The sequence below is a fragment of the Corapipo altera genome, unplaced genomic scaffold (assembly GCF_003945725.1).
Source record: "Corapipo altera isolate COAL_440 unplaced genomic scaffold, ASM394572v1 98, whole genome shotgun sequence".
Lineage (NCBI taxonomy): Eukaryota > Metazoa > Chordata > Aves > Passeriformes > Pipridae > Corapipo > Corapipo altera.
The window spans coordinates 5,745,303-5,758,078 of NW_020884914.1; positions in this window are offsets into that span (position 1 = coordinate 5,745,303).

Here is a 12,776-nt window from a genome sequence, read left to right on the forward strand (position 1 = left end):
TGTCACACTGATTTAGCACAGTGTTGTGGTCCTACTGCTGTATTAATGGGATTAAAACTATATTAGGGTAACCCAGAGGACAGTTCAGATGCCTTTTTCCCCTTCTCAGTCAGTTTATGAAAAACATCAACATATATAATCAAAGGACTAGTGTAATATTTGGACCTTTAAAAAAAGTAACAATAACCTGGTGCTTTGATGTACAGACTACAACATTCTGCTTCACCTCGTTCTTCCAATGCAGAAGGCAATATGAAGTACAGAGTTTTTTTAAAAAAAAAGACAATAGGACTTCTGTTTTCTCCCACTTAAGTGCTTGTAGATTTAAATGAGGTTCTTTATAGCTGACAGAGTGAAGTAAATCCCTAAGAAGCCCTCTGAACATATCTGGATATATGCTAGTCAGGAGCCTGGGGACTAAACTGCAAAAGTGGTGCCCAAACAGTCAGGTGTGGATGAATTCATCTAGTCAAACTGCCCAGCATCCAACAAGGTCTGTCCTGCCAGAATCTGAAACTTAGAGGGTTTTAATCTGTGTCCCAGCACTAATTTCACTGACATTATGTAGTGTGTTTTAGTCTGAGCAAGTAACAATACATTAATTATTCAAGAATGAACAAAGAGGGGAGGAATCTTGACAGACATCAGTTATTTGAGACACTCCAACCAGACCTCCAAAAGCATAAGGGAACAGTTCTGATAAATCCAAGATGTGCAGGTCTGCACACGCAGAAGTAGAGACCTTAAACATCTACTAATAACACTTTGTAACAAAGGTGTGGCCGTTTGCCTTAGCCTAACCCGTGGATATACTTTCAGAAACGGATGAACACAAGCCACATGGGCTCAGCAGAGGTAAAATAAACCTGTGAGGCTTTTTAAACAGTGGTACATCAGCACATGCCTTGTAATTTGCAGTGGTGGAGTTCCACAACGTGGCCTCCTCCTTTGGATCGTGCCCACTTGTGATTGGGTAGCTACAGACAAAACCTGCTCAGCTGATGATTTAGTCCTCTTCAATTAACAAGATCTTTGCAGCCAGAGCACAGCCAGGCAGCACTGCAGGAAGGGTTTCACCCTGGATGAGCACATTATTACAGGCTATGCCTCAGACCCGTGAGTTCCCACACCTGTTTAGCTCAGGAGAGCAGAATAGCATCAAAACACCCTCAGCACCCTCACCAACAGCAGCAGAAGTACTGAGCAACAACTGGGATCTTGTAAAGCAATTACATCCCCCTGCGGAACTGACAACTTAGAGAAGTCCTTCACCCTCTTTCCCTGATTATTAACATGATCCAACCTTTCCCCCGGTTGGAGTTCTTGAAAGAGCTATGCAACTGTTTAGATCATCTCCACCAAGCTGCAGAAGCCTTAAGCTTTCTTATTTCTAGACCTCATTCACCATCCATAACTGCTTTTTCTGCCACACTTATCCCACCATGTCCTTTAAACCCTGATTTCTATTTGTGCTTGGTTTGTGCTCTCTATACACTCCCTATTCTTGCCTAGAATACTGAAACACAGAAATAATCCTGAAATGGAAGCGTTGTTTTAACTACGATGGTGTTCAGGCAGAGAGCTTATTTGCACAGTAAACTGCACCGGTTTCAGTGGGAACAGAACTACATCCAAAAGCTTTGATTTCATAGAATTCAAGTGCTCTGCAAAAACTTGCCAGCTCTACCAGTATTTTCTTTGTGTTTGAAGCCACACAGGTTGCCACAGTGACCGGTCCAGCCACATGCCTGCCAATGTATTTGCTGGCTCCTTGCACACTTGTGTCTCCAGGCTGTCCAGATCATAGGCTGAGTCTGCTTCTTCCAAATTACAAAATAAAACATCCAGTTCCTCACGTCTGAAGCATAGCCTCTGGTTTGGAAGAAATGCAAATTTACGGAAGACAGACAATGCATTTCTGTTTCTAATGAAAACCAAACGTTTCAGAAGTGTCAACATTTTCACACAAAGAAAGGGAGAAATTGCAAGACAACTAAATTCTCTCTGTTGGTATTTGGGGAGAAAAGGTTGGTAGGCCTGTGCTTCTTGTTATTTAGTGTGCAACTACTATATGGCAAGAGTGGTTAGTCATTACTTTTTATGTTTCTACACCAAGTTGCACAAAAAGGATCCCCAGTGTCAGGCACTTCTCCAGTACACTGGCCCACACTATAAGTTGAACACTGGGCTTTATGCACAGAGCTCACTTCAGGAACAGGGTGTCAAATCTTTCAGATCACCATTTCAGAAGAGGATAAAGGGATCAACCTGGGAGCCACTGCTACAGACATATCCAGCCACCTTCATCACCCTGTATGACCACATCTCTTGCTTAGTGTCAGCCTGATTTACTGTTCCACCTTCTGACTTGAGTAGTCAGAGTAACAACTCACCTCTTGGCCATGTTCTCTCCCTCCTCTTCTTCTGACAGAGTCACTTTATACCTAAAGAGCATTTCTAGATTCAAGCCCGTGTTGCTTCCTCACAGAACCCTTCATCAAACTGATCCTGAGCCAAACAAAGCCATTAGCACGAGGCACTAAAATCTAAGAGGCCATTTACCAGGAAGGTGTTGTCAAACTGAGTAACAAAGTGCTTTGAGCCCTTGGGAATTCTTGCACATACTGCTTTCAAGGCGTTTCTTCTTGAAAAAAAATTGCTAAAACAATGCAATAATACCACCAACAACACAGACCAACCAGACTTACACGGGTATCACATGCAACACCACTACCAGGAGTCAGTTCAACCCTAGTCAGCATCTCCTCTTGGACTGTAATATATGACAAATATAACAAAATGGGCATGTTGAGACACCACCTGCTCAAATTGGGTGACATTTCCACCTCTTGTGCACCAACAAAACACACTGACCCAGGAGGAAACTGTGCTGTTTCCTCAGGGAAAGCCTGACCTCCACCAAGTGCCACCCAAGAGCTGAGGGATTTGGATACCAGGGAGTGGATGGGGGGTTTTGTTCAGAGGAGGAAAGGGAGAAAACTCCTCCTCACTGAATCTCACAAGACTTAGATGTAAAGAAGGTTTATTTTACTGTGTCCACTTTACAAATAAGCAATTTGAGTTATCAAGGACAGTTGTTTCAGTTCAGGGGGTGAACATTCCCTGCAGGATGGTGCATTATTTGGATCCTACTTAATCTCTCAGACTTTAAAGCTGACAATTACCTGGATTCTTCCAAAAAAAACACCACTCACTGAATTGCAAGTTTCAAGGACAGATCAGCAAGAGATTGTGTATTGTTACCTAACTGTGCTCCCATTGGAAACAGGAGGTTTTGGTGTAAGCAGAGTTAGACCATTCCCAAATAATTCTGCAATTCAGCTCAACCATTTCACAGCCACCATAACACAGAAGTTTGAAATGTTCATTGATTTCAGTGTCTTAACGAGTAAAATTATGGTATTTACCTCAGAAGGGCATTTATATCAGAGCACTATGGTGTTTAATTTAGTGGAATACTTGTTGCATTCCCTTAGCTCACCTCGGTTTGCAAAACCAATGAGAATAATCTCCTGATTTAAAGCCCTCTGATGTGTGTCTTCTCCACACTGAAAACACAGGTTCTTTAAGTCCATTCATGGTGCAAGGGAACATAAAATGCCAGTCCTGCCAACGAAAGGCACTACAGTCAGCAGTAAAAGCTCATCTCTCTTTTCACGTGTGCTCTGATAGAAAAAAAAAAAAAGACAAAAGGAATTACAGACAACCTACCCACTTGTAACATTACTCTAATAGATGGAGGACAGAATTGTAAGTTTACATTAATCAGGTAATTTGGCACATCTTATTGCTACAAGGAGGCCAAGTTATTTTTTAATAAGTCTGAAAATGAACCAGTAAGTCTGGAAAAATTAATTTTTCATTTATTTTGCAACTGCTTCCAAATTAAACTCTGCGCCTCGACATTGTAATTACTTCTGAAGTTTCATAAATATTTCATTACTCTTTATTGCTGTTTTATGTTCACTGACAAACACTAGAAACACTGACTCCATTGTTCATAGCTTCAGGTTTTCCTATAAACTTATTCTACTCCTATTCTAGTTACATCTGCTGTGATGGTCAAAAGAAAAATCTAAACAGGGTATATTGCTGATTATTAAATACTGAGAACCTATTAGACACCAAAATATCCCCACGAAACTCTACCAGAAATGTGCCAGGGCTTCAGCATTAAAGATCTGTGGTTACCCACAGACCATGGAAAGGTTGCTCCAGCCTGGGATCAAATGGTGTGGTTTCCTTTTACCATCTACCCTGAAGGATCAAAACCAGCCTCAAGTTTCTCTCCAAAGCTACAAGTTGCATTTTGTGCAGGATAATACATTAATTTCCATTCCTGCTGCCACAATCCCTCACTGCTGACAGGACAGAGTCCCACCTTCAGGGTCATTATTATGTGTGTTATTACAGACATGCACGATTGTGACAGATATATACATGTGTTTTAATCCACTTCCCAAATCTCCTTCCCTAAATCAAAGCAGTTGTACACAAAGACATTTTTAAATCTACAATTCAACAAATATAAGTCAAAACAAAAAATTGTATCTTTTATTAAATACGTTCACAAAGAAAATTCTTCCCTTTGTTGATCTAGTACTTTTCTTGCTAGAAAACCATTGTATGGGTGGGAACTCTCCCTCTATTATCCTTCCTATGCCATGAACTCCCCATGTAGGCAGCAGACATGAAATCCCTCCCAACAAAGAGTATTCCACATAATTTCTGGTAACACTTTGAAATCCTTCTTAATTAGAAATCCTGCCTACCATCAGTTCACACTATGGACTTCTGATTAAACAGTGTTTAACATCCAAGTCCTGATGATTATTGATAATTTTAAACTCTTAATAATGTTAGATCAGAGTAGAGAAATTAAGGATTTAACCAGATGAGCTGGTTTGTTTTAATGTCACCAGTGTGTCTCTAGGATAGAATCTGGTAATTAAGTGAGCAATGGGATTAATTTGCAGTCAAATGGCTGTTTTTTCTGTGGTCCACATTAAGCATGAGTTCTGTTGTGTAATCCACCTCCATCCTTGTCTCAGCACAACCTATTCACACTTTGAACAAGCTTGTCAAACATCCCTTCAAGTCAGTTATTGGTAGGAACTATTCATGTCACCTACTGCCTTGCCCATGTTTTTCAGACCAAATTTCAAATCTTCCATTTAATGGACAACAACAGTGTTTTGAGGAATTTGAAGTTCAGTTCTCAAGCAGTTGCAATAAATGATCACTTTTTGTAGAGCAGAGAAATAGAATCAGCTCTGCAGTGGCTCATATTCAAAACACAAGCCAAAAAGTGTTGGGATTTTTACACAAAGCCATCTCAAATTATCTTGTTACAGCAGGAGAGCTACTCTGGATTCCCACATGCTGAGGACAAAGTAGATGATGCCATTGTCAGCATTACTCCACTCACCATCACTTTCTGGATAACTCTTACAAACCAGACTAAGTTTATAAAGAGAACCTACTAAAAGAGATCCTGCTACCACAGGCTTTATAAACACAGCCTGTCACATTTAAAATCTTGTATAAGGCATCAAAATTCCAGGTCTTCCCTATATTTCCTTTACAGAGAAACTTAAATGATCAGGAAGAACAAACCACTGCTGAAAGACTGCAAGCACTACAGGGATTGAAAAAGGATAATTTTAAAAAATATCTTCCCTTCTGAAAAAAATTGTTGCAGAGAAGAAGGGTTTAAAAAGGTGATTATACTTATTGTTTCAAAAGGTCAGGGTCATAAAAGTCAGGTGAGGAAATATTACACACTGGTGAATGAAATGCCATAGCTGGCAGGACAAAAAAAAAAATGAAATTCAAATGGCATCCCAGACCTGCTGAGATCAGAAGGTCAGAATCGATTTTGGCACAACTGCCCCCTGCAAACCCACTGTATGAATTTACAATCCCTTGAGTGACAGACTGACAGGATTACACAGCCCCATGTGAGTGTCAGTGCAGCACCCCTGGACAGCATCCCTTTCTCCCTCACATTCTGCAGGATGGGGCTACAGACACAAAGCCTGGAAACACTGCTCCCACTAATTTGAACACACACACAAATGGAAAACTCCTAAGTAGATAATAAACAGCTTATGTTTCCTCTCCTGTTGTTTTAAGTCCTCTGGAAGAGAGCTTTTCTCAGCCATTTGCACCTGACTGAGTGCCTTGATGTCAGATATCTGAAAGGCCCCTGGCTGTGATGGAATATTGCTCACACAGTCACATTAAACATACCTAACTAAGCAAACTTAATTTCCAGTTTACATGCCCTTAAACTGTAAAATCTCCCTCACAAAAAGTATTTTGAAGTATTTGTATTCATTTGAAAAGAAAAAGAGAGAACAAATATACAGTAGAAACCTGAGAAGCACCTCAGCCGTTGTTATTTGTTGGCTGGCAGACTGTACTCCTGTAGTGCAATAAAGACTGGACAAGGGCACAAATTATGCCATTCATGGATTGATAAACACTTCCTAATTTGACAGTTTGGGGTTGAATACATCAGAGTGACAGCAGTTTAATACAAGTTTCAAAGTAACCTTCACACTGCACCTCTAACAAGTTCGCTGAGGGTTGGTTTCATCATTTTTGTGCAGATCAGCCAAAGGTATTCAGAACATTTTCTCCCTTTGTTGGTCCTTGGAGGGAACACAGGCCACACGTTGGGAATTTTGGGGGGTGTTCAGTTTAAAGTCAACTGCCAGCCATGGTCAAGCCTGTAAGTCTTAACCCAGCCAATTTGAAGAGAGCAAATTATCATTTTCACTGTTGCAAAAGACCAGCTCATGGCATTAAAACACATAACACTTGCTTATTTCAAAGTCTGTTCTGTATTTTATCTCATATATAAAAGCAATATAAGCTTTAAATTTACAACCCAGAGTGTATTTATTTATGTGTTGCATTAATTCCTCTTAGAAGTGTTAATTTTTGGTTTAACACTTTTAATTGATACGAAATAACAGCTTCTGTTGGAGAAAGAATTTTCAGCACGTCTCAGGCTGGTTCACAATCCTTGAGACCTATACAACCTGCATTTTGAATTCCAATGAAAAGCTTGAAGAGGGTTCATGCTTTTCTTCAGCAGGTTGTTGCTTCCAGGAAGATCAAGTCACTAGAAATAACACCCAAACTCAGCTTAGGGAAACCAGATCTGTTTTACTACATGTAACAGAGTCCAGGCACTGAGTGTCACACTACAAGGCTGCTTGGCACAACACCTCTACAGCAGTTTTCACAGCAACATCAACACCAGCTAACAAACTGAACACTCTTTGCAGTGTAAATCCTTATAATAACAGTCTCACAAAGACACCCAGCCCTGGACAAATCATCCAGAATATCTTGTGGACTATATAAACCAGGCAAAGAACGCTAAGTAACAGGAGGTGTCACTCAGAAAGCTTGTTGCCTTCAAATACCCGCTCTTAAAAATGAAATATTTTGCTAAATGCTCTCAAAACATCATAAGAAACTAGCAGCCTTTTGTGATTGGAAGATTTCTGGAGTCTCTGTATCATCCTGCCAAATTACCAGGACTGTTCAGCAACCAGCAGGTGGGAGAAGACCTGCTGAGGCCTCTCTGTGCTATCAAGGTTCATTAGTGCTCTCAGGGCCCTGATGATCCCACACTGCAGTCAAAACACATTGATAGATAAGGATGGGAGAAAGGATAAGGATGTATTTACATCCCTTTTATAGACTTTTTAATGCAATATAACCAGCACAGGAAGTCATTAGACTCTTCCTTCAGCATCTCTGGTCATAAAATAAATAAATGCCTTCCCCTCAAGCTGCTAGTAGCTGGTATAGTCAATATTACATATCTGCTTGTCTTATCACATGGCTTAAGCCTCAGGCAAGAGGACAAGTAGGTTTTGCTATCTTCACCCTTGCTATATTTTAATACAGGTGCCATTTCCAATGAAGTAGCACTTTTTACCACTTGTTTCAAATTGGCTTGCAACTAATTGATCCCCACCCCAACCAGGCAAGTACACACAAGTGATGAGGAAAGAAGGTACTGAAAGGTAGTTTTATTTGCTCTTTCTTTCCACTTAATCATCCTTGTAGAATTTTTAATAAGCAATGTACATGAGAACGTGCAGAAATATGGACCAGCAGAGACCAGCTTCCTGAAACTCTTCTTTCTAAATGTTCCTAAACCAAGTTCAGTCTGATTCCTTTTGGGGGAAAAGAAAGAGGACAAAAAAAGCACACAGGAAAATTATTTGAAGTACCTCTGTAAGGATACACAAATCTCCTGCCTTCTACAGATTTGAAGGTCAGGTTTCCCTACACAGTACCACCAACAAAACTATTTTCCACAAGTACTTCTTTTGCCCAAGAAATTAGGATTGTGGCATTTTCTATCACACCATCTGTGTCTGAGGCCTAATAGTGTACTGGCAGCTCCAAAACCTTAATTTCATTCATCATTAGATTTCAAGCTAGGAACAGACTTCAGAGTTTTGGCAGCAACAGCTGTGATGCCTTGAGACAAAGTTATTTGTATTACCAAGGCACGTTTGTGGAGGAGCTCAGACTTCGAGAGCTGCCCTTTGCTCTCTTCTCCTCGGTCTCCGAGCAAAAATTCACTTTGCAACTCTTACATATCTCCCAAATTCACTGGCACATCTGTGAACGGTGATAAAGCACAGGACTGCAGGGGAGTCACTGGCAAATCAAAACAAGCAGCTTGAAAAATGCAGCAATTGGCTCTCACTAAACTCAGGAGTTTTTTGGGTTTTTTTTTTTGTTCCTTTATCCAGTACTATTCCAGTTAACAATAAGATCTTGATCAGTGAAGCCAAGACAAATGTTATCAGGGATTTCAGAGAGATAGTCAGCTAAAAGTGAATATTATCATCATAATACTGGAAATGCTACTTGCTGAAGAAGCAGGAGAAGACAAAGGCACAAATGAGATAGCTGGAAAAGCTGAAGGAGCTGCTGTAACCTTCAGCCACTGTTCAGGCACGGTGACTGTCACCTGAATACTCTTCCAGTCCACCCAGCATCTTCATCTCACACCCTCTGCTGGCTTCAGTGCCTCCTCACCTCCCCTCCCTTCAGCACAGCCTCATTCAAATCCCCTTTTAAGTCGCTTTGTTTCCTTCTCACACTTTGTAGCTCTCACTTTCTCAGACATCTCATCCCTTTTCTTTGCCTGCCTGGCATCATTCTGAAGGAGGGGGCTTGAAAAAGCTTAATGGAACAGAACCTTGATCAGAACTAGGGCCAATAAATACTAGCAGAGTCCACATATACAGTACATAGCTCTATCAGTCAAAAGCTCTGTCTGTGCTACAGGAGTAAAGAGAGAGTCAGGTCAAACCCAAACATGTTAATAAACCACTTAACCAAGTGAAGAGTTGGTAGAGTCCAAAAAAAAAGTCATCAGTTTAGGTCAACCTGGAAGCAGCAGAAGTAGAAATAACTGAGCTACAGTGTTCCCCCATAGCAAAAGATAATCTTCACATCATAGCCAAAGGCAGAAAATTAAGTGCAACTGTGGGTGTCTGTTACCATCAGAGCCACAGAAAAAGGCCGAGATCCAGGGCAGGAGGTAAGTTATTGTCACAGATACTCCAGAGGAAATAAAACATGCAATCCCAGCCAGTTTTCAGCAAGTTTGTTTTCCTTCAAGCATCAGTCCTGAAAGGAAGAGATCCCATTTTCTTCAGTCATGAAGCAGAAAGAAGCTGTCTCTGCCTTTTGTGAGAGTATCTCATGATTGATAGAGGTTCAGCTTCACATGGGATTGAAAGATATGTCACAGTCCGCCAGAGCCTTTTACAACACAATTATAAAACCCTTTCAAGTGTCTAACAAACATAGGTAGGTTAATTGTCTCCTCCTGTTCCCATTATCAAATGGTAAGGGCAGAGCTACTATCTAGTTTCATTTATACATGCACCATCTCAGGTGCCTAAGTGCTGTATAAGCAATTTATAACAGAGAGAGCAGAAATTTCAAGAAAGTACAACAGGCAGTATCTAATCCAAGGAATAAAACACAGATTTTAATGCCACAGCTAGCACCTGACTATCTGCTATTATGTAAAGCAGGTTAATACTTTTATACCTGCCTGAGGGCAGCAGAACAGAGTAATGCAGAGCTGCTCAGATCAGCCTCAAAAATGAGTCCAGTATTTCAGGTAAAAGACTCTTAACCTCCTAAAGTGCCCATTGTTCATTCTTAGTATCACTTATTTCATTGATGTGTTATGCTCAGAATGCAACTGTGGTGAAATAAATATTTTTAAAGATACACTGAATTGGAAGGTGGGAATGCCAGGGGGAAAAAAACAAACCTAGAATGCAAAGACATTTCACATCTTGCTCTTTTCCTCTCTCATTTGAATATTGATGCTTTGCAATCACTAGCCTTCATTTAATTAATGTCCTAAAAGTCCAGAATGTATTTTTTAAAGCAAGAGAATTATAACACCTTATGCTCTTCTTTATGAAAATAAATCAGCCTAGCATCCTCTACAAAACAGGACTAAGGGAAGGAGTACCTTAGTCATACTTAGAAAGTGAAAAGGGGGGGAAAAAGTCTGCTATACCTCTGCAGATATACCAGCTAGAGTAAAGGAGGAATAGTTAATTTATATTTAATTTGCAGTGAGGCCCCAAGTAAACCAAGCACTGTGTATACCCTACATCCATGACTAGGAGTTAAATGAACTTTTGGATGGGTCTTACAAGAAGAATTCTGCCATGAGAGATAAGAAACCAAGAAATTACAAACACTGAATGGTGCAGTCATGCCACTCTTTATGAAGTTCACATGAAGTCCCTGGGACTACCCGGATTTGAAAGAGCTGTGCCCTGGGGCAGAGGGGCAAGAACGCCGCACGATTTCAAGTAATTATAATAAAAAAGGGAACAGCTAACTACCCTCACGACCGACAGGAACTCCTCGGACGTGCAGTTTTTGTCACTTACGCTGGTCCTTCAAGCCGCAGGAAGCCGATGCTCCATCAGCAGGAGGAGCCCGCGATGTGCAAGGAGGGAAAAGCGTAGGAGCTGCTCAACCCCACGGAAACCGCATATAAAGCGGCTCTTGGGGAGTGGCAACGATTTGAGGGGTGGGAAGGGCACCTGTGGGTGTAAAGCATTAATTGGGCGAGGTCAAGAAGGACTTCAGAACCCTGGGAGCACAGCTGGAGGGGAAAACGCCCCGAGGGATGTTCTCTATGTTGCCAGTCGCAGAGAGGGATGCAGGTGGAGCATCGTGCACATCAAAGCCTGACTCTGCGTCTGGTGTCAGGCTTTGGATTCTATGACAGGACCTTTTTGGATGCATAGACATAATTGCAGAGAGCTGGGCTCCACCCATCCAGAAGAAAAAGGGGAATTGCAGGTGGGCTCACTTGGCAAATCAGGCTTTAAACTGACGGCCCCGGGTGGTGAGGGCCAAAGCCACGACACCTGTGTGCTCACAGTCAAAGGGCAGGTGAGCTCACCTGCCAGAGCAGGAATCAATGTAACCCACCTCAGCCCTCCAAAAACCTCTCCCCCAGCCCCTGCCAGGGACCCACATCTGTCTGCCACCATGCTCTGCATCACCAGCACTTTTATTTATTGCATTTTAATCAGCCCTGAATGATCTGTTTAAAACTGAGATACAGCCTCTGCATCTCCCGGCTTTAAAGGGCTGCCCTTTATTTATCATGGGTGTTTAAACAGATGCACCTGTGCGGTGCAAACCACACAAGGAAGTAATTAAATGCCATAGAATCTGGAGTAAAGCCATTAAATTTAATAATAATGCTGGCTTCTACAGCAGCTGGAATAACACATTCACAGTATTAGCTATTATGTTTTGATGGATGATTTCTGTACCATGTAGGCAAAGCATTAAGTTTAGGTATCAAGTTGAAAGCTATTACTCAAAATCTCCTAATGCAGAATGAATGCACCACGTTTTAGCTTTACCGATAAATAGTTTTTTAATTATTTAATAGAACTGTAATATCTACGTGCTTAAAGAGACAGATCTCCCCATACTCAGTACACAGCATCTCCTTGCATGGTTTTTCTCAAAGATGATCTGTTCTGAGATTGCAGATGTTTGTAGGCACTAGAACATCACTGCCTTCAGTGCTGTTGAGGATGTGGCCCAGCAGATCTGCCAAGATCAGATGAAAGGTTTCAACACCTAATGCTGGTGATTCATCTAACAGAAATCCATCTCTTAATATCACAGCTGTATGAATAAAGCCCACCAAATTATACATCTGGATCTTTGGGGTTTTTTTTAATTTCTGCTTGAATTTTATCTATTTTCATACTTCCTTACATAGTATTCTTTGCATCTAACTTTTACACTGCCCTCTTTTTTTGGTATAAATAGAAACACATGGACTCTTGAAACCCATCTGTGATTGTTCTAGGTATTTATACACAAGGAAACTGAGGCATAAGTATGTTAAGGGTACCTGTTAATCACCCCAGGCTAAAAAAACAAGTACAAAAAATGTGAAAAACCATCAGGTGGGTGTGGAACTGAACCAGCCTTAGGGCTAAGAGAAAGCTTAATATGAGCACTTGAAAGCTGGCCTGTTGATTTAAAGCTCCTTAGCAGTAAGAGCATCCATTTGTACTGAAGATGCACTCTGGTCAATAAGCACAAATACTTAAGCCACAAATTGGGCTAAAGGGATTTCTTCAGAAGAAACAATTAAAGACTTAATGTGTAATACCTTGACTAAATAATCACAGAGGGGA